At 51.9% G+C, this 20689-nt stretch overlaps 1 long non-coding RNA gene and 1 pseudogene across 1 annotated transcript in view; both read right to left on the bottom strand.

Annotated features, from left to right (window-relative positions):
- The window catches only part of LOC110568315 (uncharacterized), a 47980-nt gene extending 44614 nt beyond the window's left edge, over nt 1–3366 (bottom strand). Inside the window, exon 1 of the long non-coding RNA XR_002478610.2 lies at nt 3088–3366. This is a non-coding gene — a long non-coding RNA (uncharacterized LOC110568315). The remainder of the gene's footprint in view (nt 1–3087) is intronic.
- A 248-nt stretch (nt 3367–3614) lies between these two features.
- On the bottom strand, nt 3615–15263 carry LOC135272777 (trinucleotide repeat-containing gene 18 protein-like; annotated as a pseudogene).
- Between the last annotated feature and the right edge of the window lie 5426 nt (nt 15264–20689).

Genomic DNA, 20689 nt, shown 5'->3' with positions numbered 1-20689 from the left:
ACTCAGTAAGTAATTTTGTAGAGTGCCCAGTAATTGTCCTGAACGCAGAAGCCGGATGTATCTGACAAGTGCAGACACATTGAACGCACCCATCCCCGGGGCGGGCTGCTCAGTGTTGTTAAGCAAACTTTTTCCCAATTGAGCACTGCCAGGTAGAAGGGCTGGCTTTGCCTGCACCCTGAGATAACTGAAGCAGGGCAGACACAGGGAAGCTGGTAGGCCGCCTCGGGGCAGCCACCACAGGCCAGGAAACTTGCTGACGAAGGGGTTGTGTACTGACAGGGACAAGAAACAGGTGTTTTTCTCTGTGAAATAAGGGGGCAAGCCAGATACTAACAACGCAAGTGCTTTGCAAACTGATTCAGCAGGCCAGATAGCACAGTGTGAATTTTGAAAAGTTTAGTCCTTTGGTGAGCTCTGCCATGCCCAGCATCAGAGGCTGCTCTGCTCTTAGACGATCTTCTTGAGAGAGAGTAATGGGTTTCTCTTTGGTGTCTGTCCATCCATCCATCCATCCATCCATCCTCTGTTTCTGGATACAGCACTACTTTTGAAGGAAGACAGGGCCATCCTGGTGTGAGATTTGAATTTGAGGAAAAAATGTAGTCGTCTTTTTCCGAGCTGGGATGTCATGTCGGAGGTTTTTTACCTTTGCCCCACACCTCACTAAATGACAACTTCTCTGTGTTCAGAGGTTTGACACCCGATGGGCAGATGGGCCTTTGCTCCCTTTGCTTGGCTGGAGCCCTCTCATCAGCACCTCCTCCCATCTCCTCCTACGGGAGTTTGCTTGGCATCACCTCCTCTGTGCACCTTTCCCTGACTCCCAAGCAGAACTGGAAGCTCCCCCCATCACTTTTGTCACCAGACAGACAGGAGTCTGTGGGGCCTCCCCATCCTTCGGACCTAGATAGTGTCCGTTCAGATCCCACAACCTAGCTTCTCAGACTGGAGTCAGTGGCCTGCCCCACGCTTCTCTGAATTTGAGGGGCAGGGGGCTTGTGTTCTCAAGGTTGCCTTTGTGCCAGTTTTCAGCCTTGGCCAAGCTGTTCTTTGTCCCTGTCCGTGGCTTTTCCTTGACCTCTGCCCTGGCATGCACCCAACAGAGCCCCTTCTCTTTGATCACCGCTTCCGTGGTAACAGTGAACAGATTCTGCTGGGAGCCACAAAATGTTTACTGAAGCTTTATGGGTCACTGGAGGTACTTTTAAAAGCAAAGCACTTAAAAATCCATATCACTCTTCAAAGCGGTCCTCCAGCCAGGCTTTCTCACAGCTGGGCCACCTTTGCAGGTCCTGCCTTCTCTTCCCTTCTCTTTCAGGAACTCCAACCACCAATCCCTGTCTCTGACAACGTCCATGCCCTCATGAACAAAATTGTTGTGCTCCAGAAGTTTATCAAGGTCTTTCCTACATAAAGCCAGTGCCCTCCTGATGAAGAACTCTGAGGCCAACTGTTGAGATGATACAGTTTTTGTTTGTTTCTATATCTCGCTCTAAACCAGGCTGGACTCCCGCTGAAGGCAGAGGCCTCATCTTTGGATTTCTGATCCCTGGTTCCTGGTAAGGTGATTTGTAGGCACTCAAGAAGTCCAGCTGTCACAAGAGTGAATGCCTGTGACAGAGGGGAGTGAAACAGGCATCAGGCAGCGCACCTGCCGTGGCTCCCGCAGCAGGGGGTCACACTCGGCAGCCTGTTGCTAGGAGATGATGGGCTTTGGAAGGATGTGCAGTGTTGCTTAGCAACACCTCCTCACTGCTCTATCACTCAGAATGGACAGCACCAAACAGTTCTTACAACAAGAGTCTTTTGAACTATTTCAACTAAAAAGAGGAAAGATCTTTCTGTCTCAGCTCAGAGTACATAATTTTTTTTTTTTTTTTTTTTTTTTGAGACGGAGTTTCGCTCGTTACCCATGCTGGAGTGCAATGGCGCGATCTCGGCTCACTGCAACCTCCGCCTCCTGGGTTCAGGCAATTCTCCTGCCTCAGCCTCCTGAGTAGCTGGGATTACAGGCACGCGCCACCATGCCCAGCTAGTTTTTTGTATTAGTAGAGACGGGGTTTCACCATGTTGACCAGGATGGTCTCGATCTCTTGACCTCGTGATCCACCCGCCTCGGCCTCCCAAAGTGCTGGGATTACAGGCTTGAGCCACCGCGCCCGGCCAAGTACATAATTTTTTAAAGGATCACAAGAACAAAAAATATGGAGGATCTCTGATATTCACACCAAGAACCACTTTGTTAGCAGGTTAACTGTGTATCAGAGGGACATTAAGAGGATTGCCAAGAGTTCACAGCCTGCCTTCTGCTCCCTGCAGGGACCCTTCACTTAGCTGTAGCCAGCTATTCAGTGGGCCTGGGGTGCTCCCTGTACCCCTCCTGCATGCTGGCTTGACCCTGCCAGGGATGGCAAAGCCCAGCTGGTCCCCTAGGACAGAGGTGCTCTCTCCATGTGGCTTACATTTCTCTAACCAGCTTAGCCCAGAAAGAACATTCATATTCATTGCCCATCTGTAATTCAAAACACTTTCATATGAACTTAAGTTCCTTGAAATATTTGCTCTGAAAAAGGCACACATGAATTAAAGTGCACGACTGACTGAAGAAGAGCTCCCTGTTCTTCTTTGAGTACAGGAAAGGCCCATGTGGACATAGAACCCTTAGAAGTTCAGCCTGCTGAGAGCAGGGCTCAGCAGGTTCCACTGAAGCTAAACAGACCTGGCGCTATGAATGCAGGAAGGAGGTGCTGCCCACACCTTGAGCGGCAGTAGCTGTGTCCTATAAAGGCACCTCAAACACTGGACAACACTGTAGCTCATGCTTGAATGAAGGTTCTCTAACAAGTGTGTTTCCTCTGAAAGGCACATCACAGCCTTCCTGCACTTAGGAACAATTAGACAGCACTTCAGCACTATGCCTGGGGCCAAGTTAAATGCAAAATTATCAGCCAAAAGCACAAAATGCAAAAACTGTGTCACTAAATGGACCAAGAAGAGACCATATTTGTAGTGTGCAAGCTGGAACAAGAGAAAGAGCCTTGACTTGTTTGACCTTGGCAGGGAACTGTTTGTCAGGCAACTCACATTTTTCACGGCTTTGCACATGTCTGCCGATGACCACAGAAGCACCACGAGTACTCAGTTTTGAGGTTACAAATGTATTTGGGAGAGTAGGTGACTTTGCAAATGGGTAACCTACAGAGAAAAAATAAATAAATAAAAATGAAAGAATTGTGTGTGCTTCATTTAATGAGAGGGAAAAAAATTAAGCTGGGAATCCAGGGAAGGTTATATAATGTTCCTGTGTCTCATCTCATGTGTAAAGTGAAAGTAATAGTAGTTATCTCTCTCTCTTTTTTTTTTTTTTTTGACATGGAGTCTCGCTCTTGTTGACCAGGCTGGAGTGCAATGGCACGATCTTGGATCACTGCAACCTCTGCCTCCTGGGTTCAAGTGATTCTCCTACCTCAGCCTCCTGAGTAGCTGGGATTACAGGCATGCGCCACCACGCCCAGATAATGTTTTGTATTTTTTTTTAATGAACCTCGATATGTTTAATAAAGCTTGGTATTACCAAAATCGCGGTACAAACATCAAGTCACACGCTCACACGACAGAATTCCATTTACAAAATGTTCCTTGGGAAGCCTCCACCGGGCCGTGCCCAAAGAGAGTCCGAACCAAGCCTGGGATCTCTGGGTGGGCAGAAAAGGTGAGTGCAGGGGTCCGGGGTGGAGGGGGAGGATCTTGAGCTGGGGGAGGAGGGCAGAGAGAAGGGAAAGTGGAGAAAGATGCAGACTCAAAGCGGTCCACGTAACAGCTCCAAAAGAGCTAGCCGGTGAGATTATCACAATGATAGAGTCCAAATAAAAGCAAAAATATAAATCATGCGGCTGATACAGCAGGCTACGCTGCCAAGAACCCAGATGGCGGCCTTCCTGCGGCCATCTCCGCGGGCCTCCTCACCCACCATCTCTCCTGCGCGCCCACTCGCTTCCCTCTCGCTCACTCGCACGCACTCTCTCGCTAGGAAACACGGAAGGTATTTTGTGTTTAGAGCTAGTAACCTTGGTCAAACGATTCCTCCGAAGAGTCGCTGAAGGAGGGCCGCGCCTCGGCCTCTCGAAGCAGCAAACAGAACGGCTACTTCCTGCTAGTGGCCGGCTTGAGTTTCAGAGTCCGGGGGGCCGCCAGGCCCCTCTCGGTCAGCTTGGGGCCGCCAGTCGCCTTGCTGTTCTTTGCCACCATGCCACACAGGAGGGAAGGCGTCAGTTTCGAGCTGGAGGGGCCTTGGGCGGGCCACTCGTCCTTCAGGAATTCTTCGTCTTCCTCTAAGTCTGTATTGTAAGAGTAGCTGCTCACTTCCGAGGCGAACGGGGAATGGGCCGATTTGGGCTGGCCTCTGGCCTTAAACCCCACCTCCGTCTTCCTGGCTTTGGCGGCCCTTTTGTGTTTACCTTCTCTGGAGGATTTCAGAGACAGGCCGAGGCCCTTGGCCAGCGCCTTCCTGTCCTTGCCCAGCAGGCTGTCGTAAGGAGTCAAGTATCTGCCGCAGCCCCTGCCAGTTTTCGATTTCCCCCCAGTACTGTCTGAAAACTTGAAGGGCAACTTCAACTTGTCCTGCTTGGTGAAGGAGAGGGCCTTGTCGAGCTTGCTTGCCAACTGCTCCTGATCACTGGCCATCTTCTTCTTCTTAATCTTTAGCTGACTTATGAAGTCACACGGGGCCTCGTGTTCATCCCAAGTCTGGCTCCTCCCCCTGGCTTTCCCCATTCCAGTGAGGGCATCGTGTTCCTTCTCGGGCCCTTTGTGTCTCTTCCCTATCCCTGCTCCCAGCTCATAGTCATCTGATGTCAGCAGAGACTTGCTGCTCAGCTTTCCGCCACTGTTGTGGCTCTTCCCTCACTTGCGGGTGGGCGACAGGGCGCTCGGGGCGTGGGTCCGTTTCCGCGGCCTGCCAGGGCCTCTGCATGCCAAGCTTCTATGGGGTTCCTCGCGCCTGTCCTCGGAGTCCCGGAGCCGCTGCAGCTTCACCAGCTCACACTGCTTCTCCTTGTACTGGCGCTGGACCTCGGCCAGCCGCATCCGGAAGTCCAGCTCCAGGGCATCCATGTCCTCCAGGGAGGACTTGATGGCGTACATCCGCTCCTCCTTCTTGCGCATCCAGCTGTACTTCTTGTTGGGCTTCAGCTCCCGGGGCAGCTGCAGGTTCTTGAGCCAGTCCACCACAGGCCCATCCAGCACCTCCCTAAGCATGTGGCTGCCGGCCGCCAGCAGGCTCTCCAGGAAGGGCTGTGCCACCAGGGCCCACTCCACACCTCCCAGCTCCTGGCTCCTCCTCTCCAGCTCCAGCTCTGCAATCTCGCTCAGCTGGGTGATCCCATGCAGGAAGCTCTGCTCCAGGACAAGGCTCTCGGCCACTTCCAGCTTCTCCACGGCCTGGGCTCCAGCAACACCCGGGGAGGGCAGAGGCCGCCAGGGCATTCATGCCAGCCAGTGGGTCCTCCAGGTCGGGCAGGAACTGGTCAGAGCTTCCCTCTTCCAGATAGCAAGTGCTGCCAGGCACAGGCACGGCCTCCTGGGGCTCCAGGCTCGGGCACTGTCCCTCCCCAGCAGGCACGTCGCAGTCCATTTGAAGGCTGAGCTGGGGCTCGCTTGGGGTTGCCTGGGCCAGGCCTTCCTCAGGCATGCCTCTGCCATGGGCACTGCCACAGGCACCTCCACGGGCTCCTCCTTGGTCTCCACCAGTATCTCGGGTGCCCGTTGCACCCTCAGGTCCAGGGCGGCCGTGCAGGGTTCTGTCTGGCCTGGGGAATCCACCCATGCTTCAGGCCCCTCTGCAAAGTCTGGGCACTGGGAGGGCTCCGCGCAGCCCTGCCCGGTGGCACTCAGCACCTGGGCCTCCAACAGGCCACCTCCACAACTGCCTACAGGACTCAGGGTGGCCATGGCTTCTGCGGCAGGCAGTGGCAGTGGCATTGGCGACTCCAGAGGCAGCAGCTTTGCGGGGCCCTCGTCTATGTCCTCCACCTCTGCCTTCACCTCCCGCTGGGCCAGTGGTTCTTCCTCCAGGCCCTCCCGCAGTGGCTCTGGGATCTTGGAGGAGGACAATCAGATGGGCTTGTCTTCAGGCGAGAGTGCCAGGTGCTCGGACCCATCAGCTGGGAGTGGCACATCAGGGACCAGGCTATCCACATCAGCAGCCGCTGTGGGCTGCAGCAGGAAAGGGTAGGGCCTCCCGTAGTGCAGTGGCAGGGCTTGGAATGGGTACCTTGTCGGGATATCTGAGAAAAAGGTCTGGAAGGGGCTGGGGGCTTCCTTCTCCAACTCGAAGTCTTTCTTCTCGACCACATTCTTGGGGGCCTCCTCCTTGCGGGTGATACCCGGGGTGGGCGGCGGGGAGGCAGGCGGTGGGCTGGTGGGGTGGGAGCAGGGGGTGGGAGGGTAGGCGTAGGCGGGCAGCTTGGACACATCCTCCAGCTTCTGGATGACCTTGGCTTTCACGGCAGCCACAGGGGACGCACAGGGCGATGGTGGCGGGCACACGGCATTGCCATAGGTGACCGCAGGGCCGGCGGCCAGGCCGGGGGGCTTCCGAGGCAGTAGCCCAGGGCCGGCAGTGGCCAGACCAGCCTTGCCTGCTGCCTCCAGACCCCGTTTGCTCCCCTTCTTTTCCATATCCGCCTGGTGCTCCTGTGCCTTCAGCCGCTCCTGCACTAGCTGGGCACTCCTTTGCAGTTCCAGGGCCTGGGCTGCCTGCTACTGCAGGTACAGGAACTCCTGCTGATGCAGGAAGTGCTGCTGTGAGAAGAGCTGCAGCTGCTGGGCGTGGTGCAGGGGGCTGCGGCCCGGCGGGTACAGGGCGGGCCAAAGGGGTGGCATGGTGGCCCGCTCCATCAGCTCCACGAAGTGAGGCAGATGATCACTGGGAATGACCACCAGCTGGCCCGACTGGGGGTCCTTGACAAACTGGTAGGCTGAGGGCAGGGAGCCCCCCAGACCGGGTGGAAACACAGGGGCCATGCCCTGGTGCAGAGATGGGGGGCCCAAGCCATAGGGGTGTCCGGGGAGCCACATGGACTTGCTGCCTGAGCGAGGCAACCAGGGGTGCATGGCCAGATGGGCTGCAGGGTCGGCAGACAGCGCCCTGAGCTCTCCAGCGCCAGGCCCCCGGTCACCATGAGGTTGGGGTTGAAGCCGTTAGGAGCACAGCTGGTAGGGTGCAGGCGGGCCAGGTCTGCCAGCTCCTTACTCTCTCTGAGCAGCTTCTCCTGATCCCGGTCCAGCCGCGCCCCCAGCAGCCACTCCTCCTGGTGTCTGGCCCGGTCATCCACACAGTCCTCATCTGCTTGGCCGTGCCCTTTGACGTCACTCAGAGACAAAGAGCGCTCCTGGTCTGCCAGTTCAGGCCCTAGCCGGCTGCTACCACTGTCCTTCTGCCTCATCCTGGGCACCAGAGCCCTCACGCCCAAAAGCCTTGGCACTCTCGGGCCTCTCGGGTCCCGCTTCAGCTGCCGGCCACCACCTGCTGCAGGTCCTCCCGGGTGTGGGAGTCGGGCCTGGGCTCGGGGGGTACCCGCAGAGGTGGGCGCAGGCTTAGGTTTCATGGTGCCCAAACCTCCAAAGGGGCTCTTCTTGCCACAGCCACCAGGGTGCGTGGCCACGGCCTCCCAGGTGAAGCTGCCACTGTACTTTATAAGGCTCTGCATGGCCAAGGCCTCTCCAGGTCCATGGGCTGCAGAGTGCATGTCGGCAATGGGCCGGCCGCAGGTGGCCACTGAGCAGGGCAGCACGGCCCCGGGATCCAGGTAGGCCTTCTTGGAGGAGGCGGCGGCGACCACAGCAACCTCCTCTTCTGCGCGGCTGGCATGGTGGTGCTGCGCGGCCAGCACGGCCATCTGCGTGGTAGCAAAGTTGCCCAGCTCGAAGGGTTTCCATTTGTGCTCGGGGCGGGGCGCCCGGGCTCCAGGCCGAAGAGCTTGGCGGCCTGTTGGGACGCAGGACCGGCTGGCCCGCGGGTTGCACGTTCACAGGGCCGTAGATCCGCCTCCGGCTTGAGCAGCTCCTTGGCAAGCAGGTAGGCGCTGGGGTCTGGGGAGGCGCGTGCAGCCCGCACTGTGGGGGCGTCCGTCTGGGGCAGCCGCTTGAGCGAGCGGAAGACTGAGTTCTTCTCGCGCAGGCCCTTGGACCGGTCCAGAGGCAGCGGGGAGCCAGGGGGCGCCTGCAGGACCCCCGGTCTAACCGCCTCGCGCTCACGAGCCCAGCCATCGAGCACCTGGGATGCGATCTGGATGGGTCCCGGGCGCTCGTCGAAGGCCTCCACAGAAGGCACGAAGGTGGGCGTCACCACGCGGTGCTCGAGGCCTGGCTCGCGGAAGACGGTGTAGATGCCAGCAGGGGTGGCCGCGGGGGGCGCAGGCGGCCCTTTGGGCGGCGCAGCCGGTGGAGACCACCGCGAGGGGCAGGGGCGTGGCCCGGGCAGCAGGGCCTCCGTGCACCGCAGCCGTGTGCCCTAGTCCTGCTGAGCGGTCTCCTTGGCGCCGCCGCGGCCCGCCTCGGCCACCAGCGCGGGCAGCCCCACGCCCCGGCGCCGTTGCACAGGGTCAGCACCGACTGCTGCAGCGCCGCGTTCTTGGTTTTAGACTCAACCAGGATGTTTTGTATTTTTAATAGAGACGGATTTCTCCATGATGGTCAGGCTGGTCTCGAACTCCCAACCTCAGGTGATCTGCCTGTCTTGGCCTCCCAAATGCTGGGATTACAGGCATGAGCCACCGCGCCCGGCCATAGTTATCTCTAAGGTTGTCAAAAATGTTAAAAATGTGTGTTGAGCAGCACATCCTATGTAGGAACAATCAACAACCACTTCTTATTATCACCATCACCTGTTGTCCCCTGGACCTGAGCTGACCCCCTGGGGCATGCTCTTTCCTCATGCTCACTGTCTCAGCCACCGGAATCTCACCTTCTTTCAGACCTTTCCTGTTTCAGTCTGGATGTTTCTTTTTCAAATGATTACTTTGCAAAAAATTGTATTTAATAGAAAAGTAGGACTGTGCACCCACCTGGGTGGCTACTATAAAAATGACAGCACCCAGTATTGGCAAGGATGCAGAGCAAGTGGGATTTTGAGGCTTTGCTGTTGGAAATATAAATTTCACTTTGTCAAACATTTTGACACTATCTATAAAAGTTAAACATTCACACACACTGTGACCCAGCAATTCTCCTGAATTCATAGATACATTTACTGAAAGACATGTACAAGAATATGACTTTTAAGAATAAAAAACTAGAAGCAAACTAAGTGTCCATCAACAGCAGAACTTATATCCCCACAATGGGGGACAGTAAGCAGCTCGCATGGACAAACTGCAGTCTTCTCCACGCAGAGGAATTCCATGAACGCAAGGGTAGGTGGGAGGAGACAGACACTTAAGAATGTATGCTGGGTGGTTCAATTTATGCGAAATTCAAAAAGAGGCAAAACTACTAATGTATGAAGTTAGGACTCCAGACGAGGGTCTCTCAGAAGGGGCACTCGAAACTAGAAAGCGGGTACTGAGGGCCTCCAGGTTGTGCTCAGCAGTGAGCTGCTTATACACACATCTGTACCTTGTAAAAATTCTTTTTATATCTACACTTATTCAAGCACTTTGCTAAATTTATATTATATTTCAGTAAAAGTTCACATTAAAAAAGAAAGGCAGGATTATGAAGCTGTCTTTGGTTGGCGGTGGGGATAGATGTTTAAGATGGAGAACAGTAAAGTAGCATTAAAAAAGGAGGAGGCTGGGCGAGGTGGCTCATGCCTGTAATTCCAGCACTTTGGGAGGCTAAGGCGGGAGGATCACAAGGTCAGGAGATGGAGACCATTCTGGGCAACATGGTGAAATGCCATCTCTACTGAAATTACAAAAAAATGAGCTGGGCATGGTGGTGCATGCCTGTAGTCCCAGCTACTCAGGAGGCTGAGGCAGGAGAATTACTTGAACCCAGGAGACAGAGTGCAGTGAGCCGAGATCGCGCCACTGCACTACAGCCTAGGCAACAATGCGAGACTCTGTCTCAGGAAAAAAAAAAAAAAAAAAAGGAGGAAACTTTCAGAGAAGTTTAAAAGAATATTTTACCTTTTATGATTTTGAAAGACTAAGCACAGAAACCCAAGAATTCAAAGCAAAGTGGCAAGCGAGTCCCACAGCACTAAGACTGGAGAAGCGTAAGCGGGAGGCAGGGCCCTGGGTGGTCTCGGGAGATAGCAGTAAGGCCCCTAGAGGTCATTTGTGGGGTCCTGGCATCCCCTCAGAGGGCAACAGGCCCCAACATGTCCCCACAGCCTGAGCTATGTGTGTGCTCTTGGCCGGCATTCAGCCCACAGATGTTCCTGGAGAACTTACCATTGGCCAAGAGATTCCTTCCACCCAGTGGAGACCAAACCTCCGGTGGACTGCTCTACTCTGTTCTCTGGAGCAAAGAGGTGGCCTCTCTTCCAGTATTTCCTAGACTTGCCTGTGTGATGGCATCACCCAGGCACTTGCTGTAAACATGGGTTCCCAAGCCTGTTACCTGGAGGTTCTGATCTGGTTGGTCTGAGGCGGGGTCCAGGACCCCAGGCTCTTCTTCCAACCAGACTAGTTGAGAAAACAGTGCGCTGGTAAAAGGGGATGTTCTTTTGAAAAGAATAAACACATTACTGTAAATAGTGAGATAATGTTTTGAAAATAATCCAAGATATTGTTAAAATATAATTTCCTGTTGGGGAAAAAGGAAAAGGGGGAGGGACCCTGACAGTGAGCCTGGCAGTAAAGTTGCTAGATAGAAACACGGGATGCCCAGTTAAATGTAAATCTCAGATGCACAACGAATAATGTTTTAGTATAAGTATCTCCTAAATATTGCACAAGATGCAATATAGTAAATTTCTTGTCTATCTGAAATTCAGACACAGCTGGGTACTCTGTATTTGTATTTGCTAGCTGGGGCTGCCTGTCCAGGAAGGACTGAGGAGGCTTTGGGAACTTGCTCCAGCTGTCTGTGAGTGGTGAAGTGGCACAGGGAACTTCACCCAAAATATAGTGAGATAATGTGTTGAAAATAATCCAAGATATGGTTCAAAATACAATTTCCTGGTGGGAAAAAGGAGAAGTGGGAGGGACCCTGACAGTGAGCCTGGCAGTAAAGTTGCTAGATAGAAACACAGGATGCCCAGTTAAATGTGAATCTCAGACACATAATGAATAATGTTTTAGTATAAGTATCTCCTAGCCGGGCACCGTGGCTCACACCTATAATTCCAGCACTTTGGGAGGCCAAGGCGGGCAGGTCATGAGGTCAGGAGTTAGAGACCAGCCTGGCCAATGAGGTGAAACCCCCTCTCTACTAAAAATAAGAAAATTAGCTGGGCATGGTGGCACGTGCCTGTAGTCCCAGTTACTCTGGAGGTTGAGGCAGGAGAATCACTTGGACCTGGGAAGCGGAGGTCGCAGTGAGCCAAGATCTCACCACTGTACTCCAGCCTGGCGACAGAGCGAGAGTCTGTCTAAAAAAAAAACATAAAGGAGCGGGGCCCTCGGGGAACAATTTTTCTCCTTGGCAGGTCTATCTGGTCTTCATGTAGGTAGGAAAAAAGTGTCTTCCAGCATCTGCTGATGCCTAGAGGCCTTTAATACTATACCAGGGAGCCATATTTTGGGTGAAGTTCCCTGTGCCCCTTCACCACTCACAGACAGCTGGAGCAAGTTCCCAAAGCCTCCTCAGCCCTTCCTGGACAGGCAGCCCCAGCTAGCAAATACAAATACAGAGTACCCAGCTACATCTGAATTTCAGATAGACAAGAAATTTACTATATTGCATCTTGTGCAATATTTAAGAGATAATTTTTTTTTTTTTTTGAGACGGAGTCTCACTCTGTAGCTCAGGCTGGAGTGCAGGGGTGCGATCTCAGCTCACTGCAACCTCTGCCTCCCAGAACCCAGTTCAAGCAATTATCCTGCCTCGGCTTTTAACTTGGGGATGGGGCCTGTGAATGGTCCCTGTCCCCGACCCTAAGTTCATTAATATATTCAACAAAGATCTACTGTGTGCCTACTCTGTGCCCCGCACCTGCCTAGGGGGCTTTTGGGGTGTGATGGTGAGCTGGCCTGCTTTGTGGGGCTCAAGATCAGAGATGGGGGAGGTGGAAGGGAGATGTGTCCAGAATTTCCCTTAGGGACTGAAATCTGCCCCTACCTCCTCTCCCTCAATGGAAGATGCAACTCAGGTTGGCTCCCTGCCTCCGATCTGAACCTGGGAGCTGCCCTGCCCGACTACCTGGGGCTGTTCAGTGACTGTTCACATCAGGGACCTGTGCACTCCAGCAAGGGCCGCTAGACCCACCAACTCCACCTTGGGGTGGAGGTGGGCCAGCTAGAATTTGACAAGACCACAGAGAGGGCATCAGTCCCAGACAGAGGCAGGAGGACTACGGTGCTTCTTGGAGAATGAGACCTGTCCCTGAGTGCATGTCCCACCTTTCTGGTCACCTGGGACAGGCATTCCAGTCTAAGTCAGGCCTTCCTTATGCTGAGGGTCTAAACGAGGCTCCATCAAAAGATGTTGCCCAGGTGGTGGCTTACACCTGTGATCTTAGCACCCTGGGAGGCTGAGGTGGGAGGATCGCTTGAGCCCAGGAGGTCGAGGCTGCAGTGAGCCGTGACCCAGCCCCTGCACTCCAACCTGGGCCATAGAGTGAGACCCTGTCTCAAAAAAAAAAAAAAAAAAGCATCTGGTGAGTTCCACCAGGGCAGGCCTCCTGCTGTGCTTCTCTCTGCTTTTATAGGAAAAGGGTTCATTCTTCATCCACCCTCAGTATGCCCTGACCTGAGGCAGCAATTTAAAGCTGCTTGTTCTTGTTTTAAGACACTGTTACCACCAGGATCATAGTGAAGAAAGTGCAAATAAAAACTGAGATGTTTTTCACACCTCAGGTTGGCAAGCATCTTCCGGAGTACCAGCCTGCGATAGTGGTGGAGGTGTGCGAAGACAGGCGTTCCCATGCACTGCTGTGGGGAGAGGGACAATGGGAACACACTTTTTGGAGGGCAATTTGGTCATATCTACAAAACATACACAACCGCTTTGACTCAGCAATTCCCCTGTAGGGGCATTCACTGGGCAGTACAACCCAAAATATTTGTGAAGGAAATTTGCTGCAGCACTGGGGGTGATGGTAAAAAGCCAGAAACCATAAATATAAACATGCTCCAATGAGGGATCGTTAAATAGTCTGCAGTTTATTTGTAAAAACGAATTCCATAACCATGACAAAGAAGGAGCTAGGTCAGTATATACTGACATGGAAAGATGTCCCAGGATCTGTTTCTTCATATATCTATTGACTGATAGCCTTGTGCCAGTCACCATGCTAGGTAGCAGACAGAAGAGGGCCTCATCACAGCCTGAGGAGCCTCAAATGCAAAGAGCAAGTAGACAAGGACGCCCTGTGGAGGTAGAGAGGCCACGGGAAGGCGGAGACCCGACAGAGGGGAAGGAGAGTTCGGGAAGGAGGCCAGGACCGGAGATGCCAAAGTCAAGTTAGAGGAGGATGAACTGAGAACCTTGGCAATGGCTGTGCCAGTGGGAACAGATGCCAGATTGGAGAGAACTTAACAGAAAGTGAGAGGTGAGAAATTTGCAGATATAGAGAATTCTTTGTTTTATTTTTTGAGGCGGAGTTTTCCTCTTGTTTCCCACATGCCCAGGCTGGGATGCAATGGCACGATCTCCGCTCACCATAACCTCTGTTTCTTCAGGTCCAAGCAATTCTTCTGCCTCAGCCTCCTAAGTAGCTAGGATTACAGGCATGCACCACCATGCCTGGCTAGTTTTGTATTTTTAATAGAGATGAGGTTTCTCCATGTTGATCAGGCTGGTCTCGAACTCCTGACCTCAGGTGATCCACCCGCCTCGGCATCCCAAAGTGCTGGGATTACAGGCATGAGCCACCACACCCCACTGGTATAAAGAACTCTTGAAAGGGGAGTGTGCTTGCAAGGCAAGTAGAAAAATAAGGTGGTGGATTGGGACAGGCTTGAATATGTAAAAGCCAAAGGGAAGAATTTAATGCAATGTGTTATTAAGTTAAAAATAGAGAAATATAGCCGGGCACAGTGGCTTATACCTGTAATGCCAGCATTTTGGGAGGCTGAGGAGGGCAGATCACGAGGTCAGGAGTTTGAGACCAGCCTGACCAACATGGTGAAACTCGATTTCTACTAAAAATACAAAAATTAGCCGGGCCTGGTGGTGAGCGCCTGTAATTCCAGCTGCTCAGGAGGCTGGGGCAGGAGAATCGCTTGAACTGGGGAGGCAGAGGTTGCAGTGAGCTGGGATCGTGCCACTGCACTCCAGCCTGGGTGACAGAGCCAGACTCCATCTCAATTTAAAAAAAAAGAAAATTAAAAATAAATTAATTAATTTTAAAAATATATGGAAATACATGACATATATATATTTCCATTTGTATAAACATATAAACTGTTCATATGCTGATATATATAAAACCCCTTTTTTCTGAAAGGACACATAAGAAATTATTAGTAGCAGCTGGTTACCTTTGGAGAGAGCTAGTGGGGTAGAACAAAAGCATGTTTTTTTTTCTTTTTATTATATACTTTACAACTCTCTTCCTCTCTCAACCAAAATTCCTAATTTTCAGGGTAATCAATTTCCTGTGTACTGAGAGGAAAGCAATTCTACTGAAAGGAATCCAAAGAATCTAAGCCAAGCTGTAAACTGCAAATAATCCACTGTCATCCCTCCCTACCCTCCCAGGGGTTCTCATTTTAAAACAGCTTTTCCAGACAAACTGTGCTAGATCACAAAGGCAAGGGAAGAATTTCAGGAATGTGTGGCCACCTCTCTCCTTGCTGGGGCGTGTGTGTTGCTGACTGTGCCCGAAGGCTGGGTGTGCCTGGAGGCTGGGTGAGGTCTAGAGGCTTTGTCCTCAAAGCACAGCTCCAAAAATACTGATGACCTATTGCCACACCTGGTCAAATAGGTGTGAATCCTTGGGGGTGGGGCCCAGACACTGTCTTTTTAAAACCCTGACTTTCAAACCAGAGCCTAAGCAGGCTCTCACCCAGCCTTGTGTTAGAATCACCCAGGGAGTTTAAACCATATTCCTGATTCTCTCACAGTTCTAGGAACTAGAATTCCAAACTCAAGGTGTCCATGGGGTTGGCTTCCTCTAAGGCCTCTCTCCCTGGCTTGCAGAAGGCCATCTTCTTGCTGTATCTTCGTGGTCTCCACTGGGTACCTGTGTGTGTCTTTCATCTCTTCTTGGGTCAGCACCTACCCTAATAACTTCATTTTACCTCAGTTACCTCCCTGAACACCTGATCTATCTCCAAATACAGTCACATCTGGAGGTACTGGGGGTCAGGACTTCAACATATGAATTTGGGGGGAACACCTTCAGTGAAAAACAATGTCCAAGCTCCATCACAGACCAATTAAATTAGAATCTCTGGAGGTGGGGCCTGGGCATAAATATTTTTCAAGCACATGTAATTCTGGTGTGCAGCCAAGGCTGAGGAATGCCAGATAAAAGGATAACCAGGAAGGGACACCAAGAGATAAGCAGATACCCCAAATCACAACTCGTACCCACATCAGTGCTGGGAGGGAGCTAGTTCAGCTTGGTTACTGAAATCAAAGGGGCTATATGCAGACAGCAGCAGGAGCTTCCTCTATTTATAATAGTATAAATAAGTATATAATAAAAAAAGACCAAGCATGGTGGCTCATATCTGTAATCTCAGCACTTTGGGAGGCCGAGATGGGCAGATCACCTGAGGCTGGGAGTTCAAGACCAGCCTGACTAACATGGAGAAACCCCGTCTCTACTAAGAATACAAAATTAGCTGGGCACGGTGGTGCATGCCTGTAATCCCAGCTACTTGGGAGGCTGAGGCAGGAGAATTGATTGAACCTGGAAGGTGGAGGTTGCAATGAGCTGAGATTGGGCCACTGCATTCTAGCCTGGGTGACAGAGCTAGACTCCGTCTCAAAAAGAAAAAAAGGATATAATAAAAAAGAAACCATGCCTTTCTTCCAACTCACTAGCTTCCTCATGAATCCCATTGTTTAATGCCATCTCGGTTTGTAGGTCAGTCTTTAAGGAGCTCAGTGAGTCTTCCTATTAATCTTAGAATAATCTGAGGCCAGGGCTGGGTGCGGTGGCTCATGCCTGTAATCCCAGCACTTTGGGAGGCCGAGGCGGGTGGATCATGAGGTCAAGAGATCGAGACCGTCCTGGTCAACGTGGTGAAACCCCGTCTCTACTAAAAAAATACAAAAAATTAGCTGGGCATGGTGGTGCGTACCTGTAATCCCAGCTACTCAGGAAGCTGAGGCAGGAGAATTGCCTGAACCCAGGAGGCGGAGGTTACGGTGAGCCAAGATCATGCCATTGCACTCCAGCCTGGGTAACAAGAGCGAAACTCCGTCTCAAAAAAAAAAAAATAATAATAATAATCTGAGGCCAGAAGAATCAATCTAGAAATGAGTTTCAGATAAGCTAATGATATCACTGAAAAGAGCTAGGCGAGGTGACGAGTACGGAAAGAGACTCCCAGAAGGTGGTAAGGAGGCCTGGGGTGGTATGACAGTCACTGTTCTGGCCTCTTGCACTGAGAGCCCAGCTCTGTGCACCAGGGAATGCCTTTTCTGCCTGGGGACCTGGCTGTGCAAGGATGTGATACCAGGAGCTGGGGATACAGCCTGAGGAAGCACCAGTGATGGGAGGACACCTTGGCAGAGATGGGGGCAGCCTGAGTCCTCAGTGACACCATCAAATCCTGGAGGTAATCAACCCCTGAAACTGCTCCATCTCTGGACTATTTGTTATAAAAGGCAAGGAAATTCTTGTTTAAACTGTTGACCTGAGGTTTTCCATTTCTCCCACTGGAAAGCATCGTAAATGAACACAGCCAGTTACTCCAAGGCTGTGACTCCCAACTTTGGCTACAAATAGGACCTACTTGGCTCAGTAAGTAAGTAAGTAAATAAATAAATAAATAAAACAACTGCTGATTTCTGGGTTCCACATCCAGAAATTCTGATTTAATTGATATTGGGTGAATAAAAGGTTGATATTGTGATATAATAAGAAATATGTATTTGGTCTTTGTCCCCATTTCCAGGAACAGAGCTCCTAAAACCCTTGGAATGGAATTTCTTGAGTGATAAAGGTTAGAGGAATATCTCTTTTTTTGTTGTTTTGAGATGGAATCTCACACTGTCGCCTGGGCTGGAGTGCAGTGGCACAATCTGAACTCACAGCAAACTCCGCCTCCTGGGTTCAAGGGATTCTCCTGCTTCAGCCTCCCAAGTAGCTGGGAATGCAGGTGCCGCTACCACACCCAGCTAATTTTTTGTATTTTTATTAGAGACAGGGTTTCTCCATGTTAGCTAGGCTGGTCTTGAGCTCCTGATCTCCCAAAGTGCTAGGATTACAGGTGTGAGCCACTGCACCTTGCCAGTTAGAGGAATATTTTTTATTATTCATAGTAAGCCTCCTTCAAACATCTGGAGCTACTGTTAATGAGCTGACTCTTGGAGGATGAGGGCTGGTTGCCCCAGCATCTCGCTTGTGATGAGAGGGTGGTGTAAGCGTGCATCTGATTGAAGAGGCCACTCAAACAGGATTTCTGTGAGCAACAAGGCTGTTTATTCACCCAGGTGCTATCAGGCTGAGTCTGAAAAGGAAGTCAGCGTTAAGGTAGGGGGCAGAGCAGGTTTTGTAGGCTGGGGCAACAAGTGGAAAGTTACAGCTCAGAGTTGATTGTTGTTGACTCAGTGGGTTGATCAGTTGGCTGGAACAGGAAACTGTTGTCCTTCTTTGTGGTCTTCTTATTGTTTCAGACTTTCCGGCTCCAGGGAGCCATATGGAGGCATATGTGCAGGTTACAGAATTCACAATGGCTTGACAACAGTGCTGCCATCTTTGGGGCACCTAACAAGTGGGAACTTTCAGCCCTATCTCCTGGTCCTCCAAGGAGGGGAGGAGGATTGGAGACTGACTTAATCACCTGTGGTCAATGATCTAATCAATCATAGCTATGCAATTCAGCCGCAGAAACTGCAAACAAAGGGTGTTTGAGAGTTTCCAGGTTGATGACCACATTGAGGAGGTGGAAGGTTGCTGTACCCAGAGAGGGCATGTAAGCTCTGCAGTGCCCACCCCTCACCCTTGCCTTGTCCATCTCTTCCATTCAGCTGGAAGAGATGAGTCGTAGTCCTTGTAATAAACCACCAGTAGTAAATAAAGTGATTTCTTGAGTTCCATAAGTTGTCCTAGCAAATTATGGAACCCAGGAGAGGATTGTGACTGATAGTTGGTTATGATTGTGGGTGGCTCCTAGGATTGTGACTGGCGTCTGAAGTGAGGGCAGTCTTGTGGGACTGAGCCCTTAGCTTGTGGGGTCTGCAGTAACCCTGGGTTTTTAGTGTCAGAATTGCTTAATGTGAGGGGAAAAATATACATTTGGCATCAGCAGTTTTGTGTGAGAGTAAAGAAAAGCAGTTGGTTTTCTTTTTGGAAATGCACTGGGGATTTTTAAAGCTGGCATGTGGTTGAGAGCCTCTGCTGTAGCATTGGGATATGCGAAGGAACACAGATGCTGCCTCAGAGCCCCTTCCAGCCAGAGCTGGGCAAGAGTGGCTTTAGGAGAAGGTAGGCAAGGTTCCTCTGTCTGCCAGGGCAGGGCAAGGCCAGCTGTGCAAATGCGTGGGCAGTTCACAGAAGCCCCTCAGGCTGGAAGCTCAGTTTCTACCTAGGACCAGGGGTGCACCTGGCATCTGGATAAAAATGACCACATTTCCTCATACATAAGTGGTCTCACTTCCTCATCAGCAAGAGGAGCTAGTGTGTGGTGTACGTTGTGCGTGTTGTGGGGAGGTAACTGCGTTGCACTTTGATTTGCAGTAGATAGAAGTACAGGTTTCCCAGGATAGGGAGGGAAGGCGGACTATTGGTGAGTCTGTGCCGGCCGATCCCTAACAGACTTGGGTGTGTGCTGTGTGCACTGAGGTCTCCCCACCCAGGAAAGGAGACGGGCTCTGCCCCCAACTCGCAGAAACTTAAAGACTGCGAAGGGTTTGGGTGGTTGCAGAGACCGAGGGTGAGAGGGACATACACGGGAACCTCAGGGATAGTAAAAACCATGGTCACCGCAACGCAGTGCTTGCAGAGGGGCCCAGGTCCCGAGTGGTGCCAGGGAAGTTTTCGCCGACGTCTGAGAGCACAGCTGTGGCGGTGGAGATGCGGGCTTGTGCTGAGGGCTGTGACGGGGACACCCCGCCCTCTTCTCACTGTTCCTACTCTTGCTCTGTAAGTGTCCCTTTAAGTGTTAGCAGGACTCACATTCCTGATAGTCCCCTGGCCTCAGTGAGGACAGCTGGCCCCGTCTTTGGGGTCGTCAGGATTGGGAGGGGCAGTTACGTCATTCAGTTGTTAAGGGACATTGAAAGGATCCCACAGGCGCTGGATGAACTCTCAAATGCTTATAACATGTTAGAGAAAGAAAACTGAAGTGCGTAATGAGATTGGAAGGTAATTAAAGCTGAAGCTGTATAATACTAGTAATAAACCATTAGGTGAGATTGAGGAGCGAGAGGGGAAAGCCTGATGGAGAAGCAGGACCCCAGCTGGTGTGGAGCGGCCGCGGGCTTTGCCCCAGGCGAGCCCACCGAGTGGGCGCGGTTTGATGGGGCAGGACTGGCCAGGGGTGGATCCGCTGGGGTCGGGGTCGGTAGGTGGGCGTGGTTTGGTGGGGGTGCGGCCGGGGTGCAGGAAGGTGACCCTGAGCGCCCAGCGTGAGACGCCTGGAGCGAGCTGGGTCAGGGAGTGTGACCAGGGTGTGGAAGTCTCCGAAAGTCCAGAAAACCCGGGAGCGATAGGAACACGCAGACACAGACTCACGCGTCCCGACGTGGGCAGACTTATGTACTTTATGATGCGGCTCTGGCAACGCCCTTCCTCCAACCAAAGGCGGCCGCGGCAGTCGTGAGGTGACAGCTGACGTGGTGTGACGGACACAGAGTAAATACGACTACCAGTAAATGGGCCAGTCACTTCTCGTGTTCCTGTTGGCTGTGGGCCTGGGCTCCTCGGGTCAGTGACCCTCAGTCCGGCGGCGGGCAGTGCTGCTCCACCGAGCGCTGAACTCGCGGTCTCCCCAAAGCGCGCCCCCCGTCTGGCTGACTTTGCAGGACCCTTTGCCCAAACCACTCCCAGGAACCTCCTGCCCAGGCCCTGCACTCTCCACTCGACCTTAAGTGTCTCCTCAGGGCACTGTCGCCTGGGGGTCCATTTTTGCCAGTTTACTGTGTCTTTACTGGTATTGTCTGCCAACAGTTATTCATCATTTTCACTGTGAGTGGAGACTATTTCATATTATACTTTCACGTGATTTAAAATTTAATAACGCTTTTCGTTTCCCCCAAATGTTATTAGAAGCAAATATATATATATGTATGTATATATGTTTGTGTGTGTGTGTGTGTGTATATATATAAAAATACACACACATATATTTGTTTTTTTTTAGACAGAGTTTCACTCTCTCGTCCAGACTGGAGTACACTGGCACGATCTCGGCTCCCTGTAACCTCTGCCTCCCAGGCGCAAGTGATTCTCCTGCCT

This window comes from Aotus nancymaae, unplaced genomic scaffold (genome assembly GCF_030222135.1).
Source record: "Aotus nancymaae isolate 86718 unplaced genomic scaffold, 86718_ANA_hifiasm-v0.15.2.pri h1tg000131l, whole genome shotgun sequence".
In the NCBI taxonomy this organism is placed as follows: Eukaryota; Metazoa; Chordata; class Mammalia; order Primates; family Aotidae; genus Aotus; species Aotus nancymaae.
The sequence above is the reverse complement of the archived record's forward strand: the minus strand, read 5'-3'. Positions and strand labels throughout refer to the sequence as shown.